Source organism: Microtus oregoni, unplaced genomic scaffold (genome assembly GCF_018167655.1).
Source record: "Microtus oregoni isolate MIOR12 unplaced genomic scaffold, Mior012 000000F_ref0000247, whole genome shotgun sequence".
Taxonomy (NCBI): domain Eukaryota; kingdom Metazoa; phylum Chordata; class Mammalia; order Rodentia; family Cricetidae; genus Microtus; species Microtus oregoni.
The window spans coordinates 37334480-37353969 of NW_024543059.1; the positions used below are offsets into that span (position 1 = coordinate 37334480).

At 43.5% G+C, this 19490-nt stretch overlaps 1 pseudogene; it reads right to left on the minus strand.

The window, feature by feature from the left end:
* Positions 1–1999: 1999 nt before the first annotated feature.
* On the minus strand, positions 2000–16012 carry LOC121460782 (annotated as a pseudogene).
* Positions 16013–19490: the final 3478 nt, after the last annotated feature.

A 19490-nucleotide genomic window follows, 5' to 3' on the forward strand; every position in this document is an offset into this window, starting at 1 on the left:
CGTGCAGGAGCAGAAGCATGAGAGTCGTACACACCCTTATAACACTTGTGCAAGTGCTCTGGGTGAGAGGAGGCCTCTCAGCAGCTGCAGATAACATCTGGCTTGGGTCCTGAAGTGGGCCTTGTCTACTTCTTCAAAAGATGAAACCGACCTGAGATTGAGGTGTAAACTCTCTCAAGGGTCTCTCAGTATTAGAGCTGCAGACTAGATCATGAAATCATGTCCTGCCCGCTTCCCTCCTGCCCCTTGTAAAGACCAGAGTTGGTGGATCAAAAGTGAGTCAGGGAGTTTTGGTGAAGGAATTTGCAGTTGGACATATGGAGCTGAGACGCCACCAGGCAGCATTGTGGAAATGGTGACTGAACTTTGAAGACAACATTAGGAAGAAGCCAGGCTAGTGAGTACAAGGGTTAAGTGTTCCCTGGCTCTGAATTGCCTTCCCAGATTCTGTGCTGTCTACCTTCCCTGGGTTCAGCAGCAGGCCCAGGCCATTAGAAAGACTCTGTCCACACTGTTGTGGGGTTACTCATCTGAAACTCCCTGCTGTCCTGTGGAACTGGTGCCTGTCTGAGGCAGCTCTCAGCTAGAGGTCACTCTATCCCAGTGGATCTCAACCTTCCTAATGGAGCAACCCTTAATACAGTTCCTTATGCTGTTGTCACCCCAACCATAACATTATATTCTTTTCTACTTCATATCTGTAATTTTGCTAATGCTATGAATCTTAACATAAATATCTATGTTTTTACGGCCTTAGGTGACCCCTGTGAAAAGGTCGTTTTAACCCAGGTTCTGAAGCACTGCTCTATCCTAATAACAAGCTGAGAAATCGCATAGCTTTCAACCTTGTCTTTTACATTTTCCATCTCGGGTGATGCTCTGCAAAATGCAAAACACACAAAGAGCTTATATTCACTACTTTTCATGAAGAGCCGCTTAAGAAAGGGAGACTTAACTGTGGCTGAGGGTTCCTGGGGGAGGCATGATGGTGGACATACAGTCATCTGGTCACAGGGCAGCTGTACTCCCAAGTAGAGCACACACAGGAAGTGGAGCAGGGCTGGCCCAGTGATCCACTTCTTTCAATAAGTCCCCAGAGGTTCTGCAGCCTTTCCAAACAGCAACCCCCGCTGGGGAGTAGTTGTTCAAACATGTGACCAGACACTTAAATCACAGCAGGCCCGGAATGAACCAGAAGCATTCCTAAATACAATATGAACTCCTTTCCTTTGGGAAGATATTGCTGAGAATTCAAACATTCGGATTTTCTGCTGCAAAAACCCCTAGTAAAAATACCCATAATATCTTCTTTTTTGATTTACTTTTCTGGCTATTTGGAGACGGAAAGTCTCAACAATACTTAGGCAGTCTGAATTTCTGCCTCTGTGACTTCAGGTTATTACCTTTAATTAAAATGATTGAAACCGCTTTAGCTTTAACACCTTCAAATTTCAATTCACCAAAGCTCAAACCGTTCCTATATACCAGTTAACTTTTCTCCAGTTTATTTAATATTTAAGGGACAGGCTTTCAGCATTTGCTCTGACTGTTCTGGAACTCACTATGTAGAGCATGCTGGCCTCAAACTCACAGACATCCACCCCTGTTTGCCTTCTTAGTACTGGGATTAAAGGCATATTCCATCTAAACAAGCCCTATTTTTAATTTCTTGGATTATTTTCAACACAACTTTGTTATGTTTCTAAAAAACATAAATTGGGACGAGAGTAACAAACAAGATCTCACCAGTGACTATTTCGTTGTGATGGCATCAGCCCTATCTTTGATATTCAACTGTTCTCCAAACAGTTAAATTCAATCTAAACAAAGATAAGGTTTGTTTTAACTTCCACATTCACTCGGGAGCCCATTCATCTCCTTCAGCATCGAAGAAAAGCATACATTCTGTGTAGCTAGATGAGGAGGCACACAGGGACATCACAGGACAGTTGGTTGCAAAGCTGGACCTCTGAGGATGCAGGCGACCATCCCCACTTTCTCACAGGTCATCATCCTCATCCAGGAGGGCAGACATTTGAGCAACCTCTAAATCATAGGTGCACTGTGCTGCCAAAGCTGGTCCATAACCAGCTCACATGGGGTCGGGCAAGAGCAGGCATGGCAACAAACTCCAAGTTAGGATCTCCAGTGAGCTTTCTGGCATACCTTAAGAATGACTTTTCAAAGTTGTCCTTACTTTTGGCATAAATTTCTCAGTGATGAAGGTACTTCTTTAAGTGGAATATGAATAATTTTGCATTCATTTTCCTCTCTAATAGACACATTGTTGCCACACAACACAATGGGGATGTTTTCACACACACATACCCAATAACTATGCCAATTAGATTTGTTCTCATAAGTAACTCTTGTTACCACAACAAACATTATAATAGAAATCTAAGCTTGAAAACAGTGGCCATCATGCAGGCCTCAAACTTCTCCTGGCCAGCTGTGTCTCACACATCTAACTTGATAGCTCCTCTGTTGATATGGAACACAAGGGTGAACCTCCACACCCAGGGTGACTACATACTTCTTCTCAAAGTTGCCCGTCAAGTGGCAATTATGAATGTTGTCGTTCTGATGCAGCCATCATCCACCAAGATGAGTGAATGGGACCTGTGGTTCTCCCTCTGCCCTGGACTTAGTTTTGACTACTGGAGATTGAAAGGAAGAAGTGATGACTATAAAGGCAGGAAGCAGATTGGTTCCAGAGAGCTCATCCACTAGCTTCAGATCTACCTCACAATTCTGCTTTTTTATTTTATTACTTTTCAATTAGCAAATTCATTCATGAAGATCTAGAACATTCCACATCATGTATCCAGGATGTTCCAAGGGATTTCAGAATATTCCTGGCTTCAAACATCAACCATATGGTTATGAATGTTTTTAAGAAGAGATCTATAAAAAACAGCAAAAATGATTCAGAAAAGAACTGAAAGTCCAACATACCCTGAGGAAGAAAGGCTTTTTCTCAGGAAAGTAAATGTGATTTAATATTTGGAAATCTGTTAATAATTCCATTCTGCTAATAGGTTAAAGGAGGAAAACCACATGACCATCTCCGTGGATGTTAAATACACATTTTTACAGAAGTACACATCATTTCCTAGTTAAAACTGACATGGAATTATGCAAGCTGTACAATGCAACAACACACACACAAAAAACCAAAAAACTAAGGGTAACACTGAGTTTCATGGCAGAATTACAGAGGCCTAGCCAGCAACAACAACTCAAGGTGGCCTCTGAACCTGAGGCTGGCCAGGATGAGACTGCATTCCTAGCCTAAGCAATAAGATAAGACAAAGAAACACAAGATTCAAATATTTGAGGGAGGGAGATAAACATCATGGTTCTTAGAGGAGGACAAAATTGTTTGGATAAACTATATAGCAAGATTAGATATTAAGAGGTTTCTGCCTTTATGATTTTTTTTCTTTTTAACTATTTTATTATGAATCTCTGGGCACAAGGAAATATGCAGATCCCTCAGATATGTTAATCACCACTGCTTGGGTAAGGGTGTAAGTGTTTTTTATTCTAACAAGTTCCAGGGAGAGTCAAGGACAAAGAGAATGGATTTACTTTAGTTTCCATTTTAAAGGCTTTAGTTCTGATTGGTTGTGGTCACTGTTTTGGGCCTGTGGTGAGGTAGCCCCTTGTGGTGGCAGCACATGACAAGCCTTTCACCTGTCCAGATATGACAGAGGACAGACTGGGCTCTCAGTGTCTCACTCAAAGGTGGCTAGCCTATGAGAAGTCCTCCCTCCAGTCTCCATTTCTTATAGGTCCCCTCTGTTCCCCAAAGCACCATGGGCTGGAGTCCAACCCTTTACCACAGGGGCCTTCTGAGTATATTCTAGATGCACATTACCATAGCAGCCAAGAGGGGGAATTCAGACAAAAGCAAGATCTTTAACACACCTGGAAATAATAACTGATGGGAGATGTCAAGGCCAGTACTGTTGTTCCTCCCAACCAAAACTCAGCATAATGGTGTTCTAAGTGATGCCTCAGGGAAAGTTACAGGGACGGCATTGCTCAACTGGAGAGCAGGCTGATCTAACCTTGGTCCATCTCTCCACTGACTCTCCTGCTTCCTCATCATCATGTGATCTCCATCCCAAGGACTCCTGCTATTGATGGGGCTGATTCTTAAGGGAGCCAAGCAGATGGAGGTCACCCAGTCTTAGGCTTTTACCCTCCAAAACCTGCGGCCAAACCAAACCGCTTCTTATAAATTATTCATCCTTGGATATTTTATTCAACAACCTGAAGCAAACTAAGATAGCAAATGTAAGGAAAAGTCATGTCTTTATTATGTAAGCAAAAGAAGAATAAATGAGAGAAATACACTATGTTTCTCTAAGGAAGGCTCAGTGTTGTAAAGGCAATATTTCTCAAATTAGCTCATAAGTGTAAGTTAGTAAACAAAACTTCTATTTTTGGTGAAAACAGTTTATTCTATAACTAATATGAAAGAATAAATAGAAAAAACTGTCAAAATCTCAGGATTAAAAACATAATATAAAAAAAATTAAAAAAAACATAATATAAGGATAGTTATATTATTAGCACAAACTACAAAACTCTAGAGACAGCCCCCTAAATGTGACCCAGAGGAAAGTAATGCTGTCTCAGAAAACAGAGTAGAGAATGCATAGTAAACACAACAGAAACGAGCCTTTTACACCACCAGCAAGAATAGGAAGTTGACAATTAATGATCTACTTAGAAACAAAAGGGAAGAATGAGAGAGAAATATTAGAGTATTGGGTTGGAGGAGTTCTTTCTTATTGTATAACAAAGCCTCAGACTGACAGACTTGACTAGGTACAAATTCTGAATGTCTGTGGAACAAAATACTGCTGTGGAGAGTTAGAAGATGAGTGACAGACCCAGAGAAAGTATCACTGATGCCTGTAGAAGACAGTGATTCCTATCTACACAGTAAGGGCTGGGTAGAAACTGGACCAAAGGTACTGGGTTTGTTAAGGAGATGCTTGCTGACATCACAGGCAGACCTCCAACCTCACTGGGAATCTCAGCTGGATGATCACCCAGCAGCTCTTCTCCAGTGATCCAGGAACCTGGATGGATTTTTTGTCATCTTACGTGGTTCCCAAGACTGACATGGGATGCGCAGCAGCCCCATATTGCCATGACAACAGTCTTCATCCTTGACCCAGCTGGAAGGGCTCTCATTTCCAAATATTTGTCAAGCCAAGGGCCCCACAATGATGCATAAAATGTGGTCAAAACAGAAACTCTCACCCTTTGGCCTTTCAGTTATTGCAAAATATTGACCGAGTGTGTGTTGAGGGTATCAGATACAGGGTCTCCCCCGACATGGAGTGTGTCCAGAGCATGCAAGAAACAAACCCTAAATAATCCATACCTGTATCATTCAGTCTGCTCTATGATGGAATATAGGTTGGTGGGCAGGGGATATAGGAAACTTTTTCTAGGTTAAGCATGTGGAAGATGAGATTTTTCTGCATTTTGACCACATTTTATACCTGCTGTGGCTCTTCATCATTGACAAATTTCTTTGGGGATTGGATGCCTTCTCTCTGGCCCAAGAATAAAGCCTATCTCCATGGAAATCGACTCTTGCTGTTGCTTTTCTGCGTCCCCACCTACTGTCCCCTGGCCCTACAGCCCCACTGTGGGAACCACTGGTGACTCCATCAGGACATCTTCTCCAGGCTTTTGAAACCATGGTGTTTTTATTTTGTTGTATTCATTTTTTATGCGCAAAAAGGGCTTCTGTGCCCAGCTCAACTTACATACTAGTCAAGTTTATTGCTTCTCCAGAAAGTTCGAGGTCAAATGTCATTGAAGAGCATTGCCTGACTATCCCTCCTTCTCTCCCTGACCACATTAAATTTCCCTGCCATCCAGTCTTCCTTTCTCTTTCAGGTTGTTTCGTAAGTTCACTGTTTTATTCTCAAAAAAAAAAAGTAAGAGAGAGAGAGAGAGAGAGAGAGAAAGGAAGGAAGGGAGAGAGAGGGGGGAGGGAGAGGGAGAGAGAGGGGGAGAGAGAGAGGGAGAGGGAGGAAGAGAGAGAGAGAGAGAGAGAGAGAGAGAGAGAGAGAGAGAAGACCTAGCAGAGGAGGGTGCTAGGACTGGCTTCAAGAAGTGTAATGAAAATGAAGACAATCAATGCCAAGTCATAGCCTCAGCTCATCCTGTCTAATGAGCCTGTGTCCTCCATTACATGGTTCCCTTCATGAGACTCTGTCTTTCTGCCCCCTTATTTGATGGTCCCTGTTCTCTGGCTGATTCTTAGTGTGTGTGTGTGTGTGTGTGTGTGTGTGTGTGTGTGTGTGCGCACGCATGTGTGCATGTGTCCACACGAATCCTAGAAATGGAGCATTGGTTGTTAAAGGTAGATATACAGGCCGTTCAAAGTCATCACACTTGGGTGCTGGGAATTGAACTCAGATCTTCTGCAAAAGGAGTCCATGCTCTTAACTGCTGAGGCAGTCCTGGCCATGGCCTTCCATTTCATGGGTTCTGCAGATCAAACTCAGGTCTTCATGCTTGCACAGCAAACGCACTGCAGACTGAGCTGTCTCTCTCAGTCCTTGTGCCCTCGCCCTGGCTTCTTATTCTGCTATTGGATCAGATCCAGAGGGGATGGTTGCTGGAATTTTCTTTGGGCTGACAAGCAGCTCCCAAATAAAGACATAGAGATTTGTTATTTATTTTGAAATCTCAGCCTCCTGTGCTCTCCCATCAACCTCTCTTCCCCTCCAGTGCTCTCCCACCAACCTCCTCTTCCCCAGCTGCTCTCCCAACATTGCCATTTATTTTAGTACTCCTAACTGCCTAATCACCATCACCTCCTCTTCCTCAGACTTGGACTCATGCTTACTACTACCAGCCCTGACCTTGAGTGACTCTTAACTCCATCAGTGTCAAGACTAAATCCTCGATAGCTAAGCAAGCTCCAGCTTAAGCCCTGAAACTTGTAATACCACTGACTCAAAAGTCATAGCCTAAGAGATAGCTCAGTCAGGAAAGTACGAGGGTGAGGTTGATCATCCAAATCCATGTTTAAAAAGTCATGTGTGGTGGTACACATGTTAAAGAAAAAGGCAGACATGTGATACCTGTAGGCTACCAAGCCAGCCTATTTGGTGAGATTCAAACCAGTAATCTATGGTGTGTGTGTGTGTGTGTGTGTGTGTGTGTGTGTGTGTGTGTATGAGTGTATTTGTGTGGTATCAGGGGAAGACCAGTTGACCCCAACATCCATGTGTATATGAAAATGTACATATTTACACTGCACTAAAGGAAGCAGAAAGGCTGAAGGAGCCACGAGAGTGGGAACTAGGCAGCTTGGGCTAGAGTTTCAGTTTTCCCTACATCACCTCTGCACTTTTCTGCCTCTCCTATACTCCCATGGGCTGACCTCCAGTAGGCTACAAAATAGGTTCTCTTATGCAGATTCCCAGTTGGTTTAGGCCAGTGGAAATGGTGGTGAGTTTGAGGGAGGACACAGATCGCGATTCTTAACCTCTTCAACTCTTTCCTATGTGCCTCCAGGCAGGTGTTGGCTCCCATAATGATGCAGCTTCTTCCTAGAAGTTTCTTCCACAGCCATGACCACAGCTCCAGCTCTACTCTTGAAATTTCTGCCACCAACAAGGGCCTTCTTCAGCATCCAGATCAGTCTTGGTAGTGCCTGAGCGCTGCAGTGTTTGTGTTGTTGTAATTAGCTGTGAAAGTCTGGGGACCCAGATGTCAAAAGGGTGCCTCCTAGACTATCCTCCTGCCTGAAGACACTGGCCTGCCTCCAGAAATGGCTGTGAAGTGGCGAGGATCATTGCTCAGGTGGTAGGACACTTTACTATTATACACAAACGCTGGGTTAGATCCCCCCATTGCATGTTCCAGGTAATGTCCCAGCACTCAGGAGGTAGAGGTGGGAGCCTTAACCATGCAGTTCAGTGGTTTTCAGACTTCCCAGTGATGTGACAATTGATTTACTTCCTCAGCTGTGCTGCCCCATCCTGAAATATTTTATTGTTACATCATAACTGAAATTTTGCTACTGTAATAAATTGTAGTGTAAATAGATGTAATTTTAAGGGGCTTAAGTGTGAACCCAGGTAGAGAACCCCAGAAATAGTAACTTCAAGGTCAATGTGGAATAACATGAGAACCTGTCTGAAACCCAAACCAAATGAAAGATGTTCCCTCCTCTACCCAAAGACAGAGGCATCCCCCTCAGGTACCCTCAGGCCTCTAACACATGATAAATGGGGTGATTTTCTCTAGTGATTTCAGGCTTCATTGCTCTGAGACACAGACACCTCCCGCGCCAGAGGGTGTGTTTAAGACACAGACGCTTCTGCTCCTCATAGAACACAGAATACTAGGACAAGTGTCCTCTGTAGGGCTGGCTTAAGAGCATGAAATGGAGGCCAGACTGGTCAAGGCTTTCCATAGGACCTCAATGTTGTTATGTCACAGAAACCCTGAAGTGAGCTCAGAGGTTTCATCACATCTACCTCTGCTTGGTGTCACCAGGGAGTCACTGGGGAACCATGGGGACATATTCCAGCCTGCCATTTTCCACAGCATGGTGAATGTTCCCCAAGCAATCTAAAGGGAAGAGAACAAAGAACCACAAACCTTAGCACTCCAGGGACACCAGTCCCAGGACATGGGGGGGGCAGATGCCAGACAAGTCTCCATTCAGAATCTTATTATCTGTTACTGTTTCCTTTGCTTTTCCCTGCATACAACACTGAAGGGTGAAGCAACTGGGGGTCTCCAAAAGAACAGGTACCATGCCCAAAGGATGCCACCTGATCTCTGTCACCATCATTCCTGCCATCAGGAGCTTCACTAAGGCAGCTGTGGCCCAACTGCCAATGGGGAAGGAGTTGACATCCACTGGGCATTGACCCATGGCTTCCACCTGTACCCAGAAATTTGGGGCTTAAAGCAGTGTGACACCACACTTGATTAAAGAAGCTGGGATTAACTGTGAAAAGTTAGAAATTGCTTTTTTATTAATAAACAATATATTTTAAACAATAGTGAACATAAACAATGGATAAACTTGGAAAATTATGGTACTAATAACAAGAATAAATAACAACAAAATAGCAAAACCAAAACCAAATGAAACATAAACAAAAACCTAAAACAAAACTCAAACAAAATAAAGGTAATAATATTAGCATTTATCACTAAATATTGATAGAACCTACTACACCTACTACAGGCAAGTCTTGCCTTGGAGTAACGCTAGGAAGGTAGTCACAATTTTAATGGCTTTTTCAAGATTCCTGGATCCATTCCACATAGGAGCTTATATATCATGTTATCCCAAGGCGGAGTCCACTTGCTGGTAAATGTAGGCTTCTGAGTAATCTTTGTCTCAGGATTTCTGTATCTCAAGTATATTTTTGATGCATTCTTCTCTTCTCGAGAACTGAGTCAGCGGACACATGGATCAGATTAGGTGTGATCACCGGGAGGTCAGCTGGAAATTCCCTCACCGGTGAGTTCCCAGCTACTGGGGGTGTCTTTTGTCTGTATGCCTTGATCCTTATGTGAAGAAGGTGTTTATGGCTTATTTTGGTTTCCTCAGGTCTCTCAAGTGGTATGATCAAAAAAAGAAAAAAAAATAATAATCTAGGCCCAGAAGCAGCCATGCTGGGTCACTGGCTAGGCAAAATCAGAACCTATGACACAAGGGTCACCAAAATTGAAGAAGAATATGTGTCCTTAGAATTCAGTATTGCTGTGGATGGGACTCAGCACCTAGTTCTTCCTGGAGATCCTCCTGCTGGTGGCTCTCATCCTGGGCCGTGGCCTGTTCCAGATGAGTCTGCGAAGTTTTAGACCTGGAAAAGAGAAGCAGTTTAATAAAACAGACCTGCCATGTTAGCTGAAGATGCTTCCTCAATTCACCTCAGCTCTGCTGGACAGTGAATTTAATCTTGTGACTGATGTCATTATTGATACTCACAAGGAATAAGATCCCAGAGTAGATGGGACTAAAACTTTGTTCAGTATTAAACACAAGTCATAATTTCAAATAAACACAGTTAGTGTCCATTCTACTAGACAGAAAAGGGTATTCTCCTATAATTCAGGGATATCATTTTGTAAACAGCAACAGCAAATTGATACGATAGTCCAACAGCACATGAGAAATGCATGAGTTGTGCATGAGTTTTACATGAGCTATTCATAATTTAATAGATAGCCTTAAACTGCCTGCAGCGTAGCTCCGTGCACAAGGGCGTGTGGCAAGCTCAGTCCTCATGCCCAGAAGGAATCTTGAACATGAACAACATGCAGACAGCATGTCGTGCTAGAGCAGCATTTCCTGAGATGTGTGCCTGAGAACGTTGTCCCTGTCAGGCTCTGCGACCAAATAGGAATGGGTGCTTTCCTTGGGTTAGACCTGGGAATCTGCATCCTGGCTTTGGGAGTTGGTAACAGAACACACCAGAGAAAGTTCTGATCTTCCCTACTGCCCAGTATCTGCCTGGGTCATCCAGGGAAGTCCTTAACCAATTCTATCCAGAGAGTATGTTACACAGGAAATTGGCAAATGTTACACAGAGAAGTGTTAAAGATGGAAATCTCTGATCTACCTTGTATTTTTCTAAATAAAAACGCGAATTTTACCATACCCATTGATGCACACCTATAAACCTATTATCTTGGAAGTCTGAGACAGGCATTTCTCTGTGAGTTCAGAGAAAGCCTTGGGAGAACTCAGTTTTCAGAAGGGAGGTATAGAGACTAAATTCTACAGACACACTGAGTATCAAACACAAAATATACTGGCCAGAATTTCTTGTTGACTGGTACAGCTCAATTCTCTTAGGTCTTATTTTCCCTGCTCTAGCTTGTAGCCTCAGAGATGGACAGAATTGATATTGACCCCAAGTCCATGGGCCCCCCTTGGCTCTACCTCCTCTCCCCAGTCTGGGCTCCTACCTCATCTGAGAGACCTGAAAGTGATGCTGTAGCTTTTTGACCAAGTGCTTTTCCTGCATGACCATTTCCCTTTGCTTCTGCAGGAACTGAAAGCTTTCTTCCAAACTCTTGAGCTCCTGTTTAAGAAAAAAATTGTGTTCTTTGTTGAGGGTTATAGACAGTCATACATATCTAAGCACAGAGAAAGGATCCCAATAACTTGCTGGTCAGCTAGACAAGTTAACACAAAAGCATCTGGAGAAGAAAGAAACCCCAGTTTGTGGTACAGAGTGACTGGAACACAGTGGCCTGTGCTAGAAAATGCACATGTTTAATGCACCGCAACACCCATATCCTTATACTACACATACACACACACACACAAACACATGCAAACACACATGTGTGCACTCACACTCAAAACCCACAAGGAGTGCATGTTAAAGAAAGAGAAATATGGCGAAAGAGACGTCACAGAAAGACACATCATGGTCAATAAACAGTTGAGTTTAAAATAACCACACCAGTTCTTTCAGAAAAGTCTCACAACTCAGCCATAATTCCTCGGAGACTAAAATAATTGACAGAAAAATGATTTGCTTAGACAGACTACATTTAGCTGCTTAGAGAAATTCCCCTGCTATAGGCCCAAATCTCCCACGATCCAACAACAGCTTGTCAAAAGCCCCAAGAAGGTCATCCAGTCATCCATAAGATATATCTGCTGGATGGGAGAACTCTCCAGCACCACGAAAAGAAATCAGGGCTGACAAGATGCTACTCAGGATTCTGTCACTGTGAACCAAGAATTCAGAGAAAGCAAAGAGAACATTGGGATGCAGGCAGAAAAGAGAAGCCCACAGGCCACACAAATCCATGAGTATGAGAAGCACTCTTTTGGCACTGGCACAGGGACCTCCACCTTGCAAACTGCTTCTCACCTGTGATGGGACATGATCCCTGCCAAACAAAGAGCCTTAGGTCCCAGAACCCACTTACAGTAAATTCTGTTTCTAGAAAGCTACCGATCATAAATACATGTACGTGTGTGATATATTATTGAACCATCTTCTTTTCTAAATTGCAGCTTCAAGGAGAGCAGAAAGGAAGGCTTGCCCATATTTCAATCCTCCATAAGACAAAAGCTTCCCAGAAGTCCTTGTGCATGGACACTGAAGGGAATGCCTGGATAATATGAGGTTGGTGGCTGGAAGGGAGGATGGATGAGTAAGCTGATGGGTTAAACCCTGGTGGTTGGATGGGTAGAGAGGCATTCAAATGGGCAAATGGTGCCAGAGCTTAGCCTGACTTGTTGCCTGCCCTCTACCTGTTTTTGCTGGATTTTGAGGTAACTAATCTCTTCGTCTTGGTCATTATTGATCAATTTCAAATCCTCCAGGTGGTACTTCAACACGGTCCAATCATTCTGCAGTTTCCTTTCCTCCTGCCTCAGCTTATCCACCTTCTTCTTTAGCTGAGTCCTTTCCATCAGTAGTCGGCTGTGCAAATCCCTGTAGACAAACTATGCATAGTAAGGCCCTGCAGGCTTCCTCCTGCTACCCCTAATTTCCTGGAACCATCACCCCAAAAGACCTCATGTTTCCTGAAATACATAGCTAAAAGTCTGATAGATTCATTTCACCTACACTCTGGAACTCAAATGAGAGAACACGTAATGCTATAAATTATCAAACTCTAATGAAAACCCCAACACCTAAAAGGATCCATGTCCCTTCAGTAGAAGGAGTAGTTCCCCAGCTTGCCTAATTGTCAATGGTAATGGGGAAACATCAGCATGTAGTGAGCAAACACCCTCAAAGGAAAGGCAAGTTACCCAAGGTGAGCATATCATATCTAAATATTCAACAGCCCCAGACCTGTAAAGAATGGGCCTGAGCTCCAGAAGTTCAAGGCTGCCTGACATTCACCTGAGAATGTAAATACCTCTTCTATCTACAGGCTACTGAGGCCCTAGGACAATGGTGGCAGGGGACAACAGTCTCTTTCACACTTAGCACAACTGAGTCCCAAAGACAAAAGTTCAAGAGCTGTTTGCTAAGAGGCAAAAAGTCTAGAACCAGAGATGTGGACACTCCTTCCACAGAAAAAGGAATTCAGAGATGGCCATTTCACCAGTTTTGTGAACCATGCCGAGAAGGACACTTACCGATAGAAGAATGTTTCCTTCCTCAGCTCCTTGAAACTATCGTAGATCTCAGTGTTCTCTTTCTTGAAACTGTTTAGCTCCATCACAATATGTTTGTGATCCAACTTTCCCTTCTCATACAAAGCATTTGACTTTTGGTTCTTGTAGGGACTAGAAAACGGGAGAAACGTACCCATGAACATAGGCTTCAATGATCACAGGAACTCAAGTCATATCCTGATCTACCCTCTGCCAGTGGATGCAAGATTTTCTTTCCTATGTACTGGGAAATCCTGCTAGTTTTATACTTGCTATTCTGTCCCCCAGGAAAGCAGAAGTTCCATGTGAGATGGGGAGTGCCCTGACTGCATGACCTCACTGAATAGGACTAGAAAGTCAGTCTAGTTCTCTATGCTACCAGGAGTCTCGGTCACATGTCTCCATATACCAGACATTGCAATGACATCTCTCCTGTTTCAGAACACTGATTCTGGGTCCTGGTTGACAATCACTGAATTATTAAAGCACATCATTCTGGTTTGAAGTCTTAAGAGAAGGGAAGTGATATAAATTCCCCTACGGATTCCTAGGTGCCACCAAGGTGAGCATGTAGGACACAAGCAGTCTTGCTTTAAGTGGGGCTCCCAGGGCTCAGCACTGGCATCTTCTGGACAGTGGGTGAAGGACATCATGAGTAACCACCACAGATCACTGGCTCCCAGAGTTTAGGAACTCACAAACCTCCAAATGTGTGTGTGCACACATGTTTACATGAGAGAGTGAGAGATAGAGAGAAATGGAGAACTATAGAAATGCAGAGAGTGACAGCGTCACCCATTGGATGCTAAAGATATGCACAGAGCTCTATTGTCTAAGAGTACAATAGACAAAACTAGAGAGAAGCTGTGATGAGCCCCAGCACTTCCAGTTAGACACTGAGATGTCCCAAGTGAAACCAGGCCCCCCCAGCTGCTACCAGAGGCTTTCAGCACATAACCACATGCCGGGAATGTAGAGACTCACCACAAACTAAGAGAAGGTAGTTATATCTCATGCAAGCCACCTTTGAAAGTCATCACATATTTAAATACATGCTAGGAACTACACAGTACTGGCCTAAATCCCTGAGTTGTGTGACTAGGACCACAGGCCCTGCTTTTCATTTGGTGAGAGCAGAAATGTTAGAGGCCACATATCATGCCCCCTCACATTTCATGTCTGTCTCTCCCCTGAGAAGAAGAATTTAGGAATGAGGCTTGGAAAAGCCTCCTAGAAATCAAGACCTTCAAAGACAGAAGGTGAGGTTGACATTGCCTACAGCCACATGAAGTCTGAAACAATGGATACCTATTGTCTTTGGTGCCTTCAGTGAGGATCATCAGCTGGTCTTTCAGGTCATTTCTTTCCCTGGTCATCATTTGCAGCTCTGTGGTCAGCCTCTCCTCTTCCTTCTTTATCTGCTTCTTGTTTAGGAGCACTGGGTGGGATGCTGGCTCCTTAGAGCATTCTGTGTGTAGGTAGAAAACAGGTAAAATTGCATAGCAAAAAGGCGCAGGAGATTGACAGAATCCCAAACAGAAAATTATATCTGGAACCCAGTAACAACCAAAATATATTAGGACAGGTTGACAGGCCCCCTTTGTGCATCTGAAATCTCCCATCACTCTAGAGATGTGGCTATGTAAGCAGCCAGGGTTTTCCTCTGCCTCCCTATAATTCTTCAGGAGACTACAGAGACCACATCTTCAGGAATATTCACAGAAGAATAGAATGCAGCATGGTCCAGAGTCCTGAAGCCTGCTTTGATTTAGAAACAAGGACAAAAATGGCAGAGGGCACAGGTACTCAGGTGTTAGGAAGACATGAGGTCTCATTGCTGCTTACTAATGGCCCATGACTGTGTCTTGGCAAGTCACGCAGGGCTTCATCATGGTCAAGAGACTCACCCAGTCAACCATTGACAGCCCAGATCATTGAAGCTGACACTCAGTAGCCATTCTCTGCCCTGGTCCCATAAACCTGACAGAAGTTTAGTCACACTGTGATCTAACTGCCATCCTCAACTGCTGATTTAGATCGCTAATGGGGTCACTGTCAGAGAAAGGAGGTCAGAGGAATTCTGCTGAGCAGACTACTGAACACTCTGAGGATGAAAGGTCTTGGCCAGGAGCACATTTGTCTCTATGGGAACAGTGTTAGACAGCAACTGAACCTAAAGTCAACTACTACAAGTGTAGTATAGTGATGTCTGACCAAAGATGGGGAAACTTTAGTCCCTCCCTGCCTCCTGCTTGTCTCTTTCTGTCCCAACATTACACCCCAAACCACAGTAAAGGTAAGAACTAAGTGGTGGTCCCAGGACAACAGCCTTGGCCTTCTCAGTCTCTGGCTTAGGAGACGGTCCATCTAATATCTGGGAACACTTGACTTTCAGGAAGTATGATAATCAGGGATGTACATTTTCTCCTCTGAAGCTCCAGCTTCTCCTCCCCATTACTGGAAATTCCACCTCAAGTGCACCTCCTTCGGCAATCTGAGTTTCTCCTGCCCATGACTCACTTGGCCTTTTCCAGAAGTGAACCGCAACTTCCTTCTGCCTCTCTCTGGTCTCTGGACCTTCTCCATTCTGTCTCACAAATACGCGACGCCTCAGTCTTGAGAACATGACTGATGCTCTACCCTCTAGGGACTGAGGAATGTCCTAATGGCAGTTGGTGTTGCTACAACAAGGTGACATCACGGGATTCCTAGAGATCTCCAGGATACAATGGAATGTCCAGAGATGGGACCGCTGATGTCATGGCTAACAGCCTTTGACACTCTGCTACCTAGCTTTCCTGAACTGACAAGAAGCTTTGCTTACCTTTCCAGGAACCTTTCTGGGAACACAGAGGAAGCCATTCAGCTCCTCCCCTTCTAAACCCGGTGTCCCCTTCACTTGACAGGAAGACCCATAACTTTTCCCATGTTGAGAACTAAGCTAATATTTCAAAAGATTGCTGAGGTATGTCTAATTCCTGCTTAAAACACTCTTTCATCAATATGAGGAATTAAATATTCCCAAAAAACTACGTTAAGATGAACATAAATGATGAAAGGTCACCTTCTTCAATTCAGAGTTAGAAAGCACAGTAAGGAAGAATCTGTATGCTGGTTACAGTTTGAGCCTTGAGAGAAGGGTGCAGTCATGGAAGCCACAAGCTTAACTTTAGGAAATTGCCCCTGGATTATTAAGCACGTAGAGAAAGAACCCACCAGGGTGTTGGCAACAGTGTGAGGATCAATTGGCAGAAGAATCTGACATAGTGGGTCCAGTAGGAGAAAAGGGCCACAGGCTGAGTGTTGTGCTCTCCACTCTGCTCCAAACAGAAAAATGCAGGATAGTTGCAGGCCTTGGTGAGTTACAGAGAATTCTGGATAGCAGGAATATACACTCAACAGATCTAGACATACCTCAGTTGGCAGAGTGGCTGACTAGCATGTAGCAAGTCCTGGGTTCAATGACCGCTGCTGTCCTCACTGGCCTCGGTGGCCTCACTTGTAAATTTAGTACCTGTGAAGTAGAAGCAAGATGACCTAAGCTCAAGTTGAACCTGCAAAGCCAGTGTGAGGACAGCATGGGAGACATGAGACCCTGTCTCAACAAATAAAACACTAATCTACCCTACCTCCAAGGCCTCACCTAACAATCCTTTCTTTCTGTAATGATATTTCAGACGGACTTTAGGTAACCCAAAGTCTCTATTTCACCACCCAACCATAGCATCTTGAGTGATGGACTCGCAGGAGAGTACTGATTCCCATGGAAGTCAGCTCCTTTGCAGTCTTCCTGAGTTTTAGTCAGACAGGTAAGAACAGGCTTCTCACTGTACCCAGATAGGAAATTGAGGCCTCAATAGATTCATGCCTTCTAAAGTGTTAAACACATGGCATGGCCCAGAGATGTTGTTATATCCTGGCTTTGGGCTGGAGCCCCTCGGGTGGTTCCTGGTTGAGTCCTGCCCTTCCTGCCCCATGGTAGAGCTCATAGCTGTGGCTGTGTGGTGGCACAGGTACACCCCATGTCTTCCTGTGTCCCATAATGCACTTATTACCTCTCAAACCTTTCCCCACATCACATTCATTTTTTCTATTGTGAATTTTCTAAGCTGTCCATCTATTATTGAAGAACAAGTTTGTGGCAAAAAGGACAGCCCAAAAATTCAATAAAGAAACACATATGAATGTCCCAGGTCTCATGGACATCACTGATGCATCTGCTCACCTTAGACAGGCATTGTTATTGAGGAAGAGCACACCAGGAGCAGTCCAATGATGTTAGAAAAAATACACTAAAGTCTAAAGGTGAGGAACATTCATCTTCCCATCTTTCTCCCTTGACTCATTTTCCCCATCTCCTTGTTATACTCCTTCTCCTTAATTGTGTTTGTGATTTGTCCCCTCGCTACTTTTGTTTTTTAAAGACAGGTTATCAGGTAGTCCAGGCTGATGTCCAAATTGCAACTAAGGATAACTTCGAGCTACTGTTCCTCCTACATCCACATCCTTATTGCGGGCATTCTGCGTGTGTACAACTATACCCAACTTACATGGTGTTGGGAACCAAACCCAGAACCTCATCACACTAGGCAAGGACTGTACCAACTAAGGCACATCTTTAGACACTCACTGGTCATGCACTAGTGTCCAGGAACATGTCTTCCATGACATTCGTTTCTGTTCTGATTTCAGAGTTAACGTATTGATTTGCAATATTGTAAATGCATGTAAAATACTATGTAACATTTTAGAACGAGCTATTATGGTTTATATCTGTTAATGCACTTATGAGATAAAGGCTTTGTCTCCTGGAGGTACCTCTGTGTGCTCTGATTACCATTATTGAATAGAGAAATTGCCTTGGCAGAGTGATAGGGCAGAACTTGAGTAGGCAGGGAAGACAAAACTGAATGCTGCGAGGAAGAAGGTGGAGTCAGCAAGATGACATGGAGTCATCAGTGTCAGACGTGCCAAACATTTGCCAGTAAGTCACTGCCGTGTGGTGATATACAGCTTAACAGAAATGGGTTAAATTAAGATATAAAAGTTTGACAATAAGAAGCTAGAGCTAATGGGCCAAGCAGTCTTTTAATTAATAGAGTTTCTTGTGGTTATTTTTGTGCTAAGCTAGCCGGGTGGCCAACATAAAAAAGGAGGCATTTATCCTACAAAAAGTTCTGGAAACTTCAGATTGTGTGGCCTAACTAGAGGAAGTATATCTTTGAGGGAATGTGTTTGGTGGCAGGGTCTTGGACCCTTGGAAACTTCATCTTCTTCTTCTTTTTCTTCTCCTTCTCCTCCTTCTCCTTCTCTTTCTCCTTCTCCTTCTTCTTCTTTCTCTCTCTCTCTCTCTCTCTCTCCCTCCCTATCTCCCCTCTTTTTCTTCCTGTCTTTGGTGAGCAGATCACTTCTATTTCACTGCGATAAAATTCCTTCTTACAAGATGAGGGACATGGGTCCATCTTGTCAAGGATAGCAATCCCCAAAGCTATAAATTGAAATTAATAATGTCTCTTTAAGCGGTTTTCTTGAGGAATCTTGCCACAATAATAAGATGTCAAACCAACTAACATGACTGTAGTGATAATTCATCAAAGGCTTCATTTTGAATGCCCAATAATAAACTCCATAGGACAAGAAAGTATGTGGGGAGTCCTCCTGCAGTTCAGGACACTGGAGGAATATAGAGACTAAACTGATTTTCCATTTATCAAGCTGTGACAGGGCACAGGTCTGCTTTGTTTTTTCTCTTAGTTTTTTGCTCCTAGTCAAATGAATACATTTGAAAGCCTAGAGATTCATCGAGAATATGTCATTGTTCTCTTTAGTCTGGCCAGAGTGCTGGAATTCCTCAATCCACAATGTTGAGGAAACATCTGACCAGCTCTGTCTCCAAAGGAACATACCTATATATGATAAAGGAAATATACAGCAAGCCAATTGCTAACAAAAAAGTAAATGGAGAGAAAATCCCAGCAATCCCACTGAAATCAGAAATAAGACAAAGTTGTCCACTTCCTCCATATCTATTTAGTATAGTTATTGAGATCTAGCTACAGCAATAAGACACCAAAAGGAGATAAAGGGAAAACAATTCAGAAAAGAAAAGTAAAGCTCTCACTGTCTGCTGATGATATAATAGTTTACATAAGCGACCCCAAAAATTCGACCAAGGAACTTCTCCAACTCACAAACATTTTCAGTAATGTATCAGAATACAAGATTAACTGAAATCAGTAGCCCTCCTGGACAAAGATGATAAATGGGCTGAGAAAGAGATCAGAGAAACATCTCACTTTACAATAGCTACAAATAGCATAAAATATCTTGGAGTAACTCT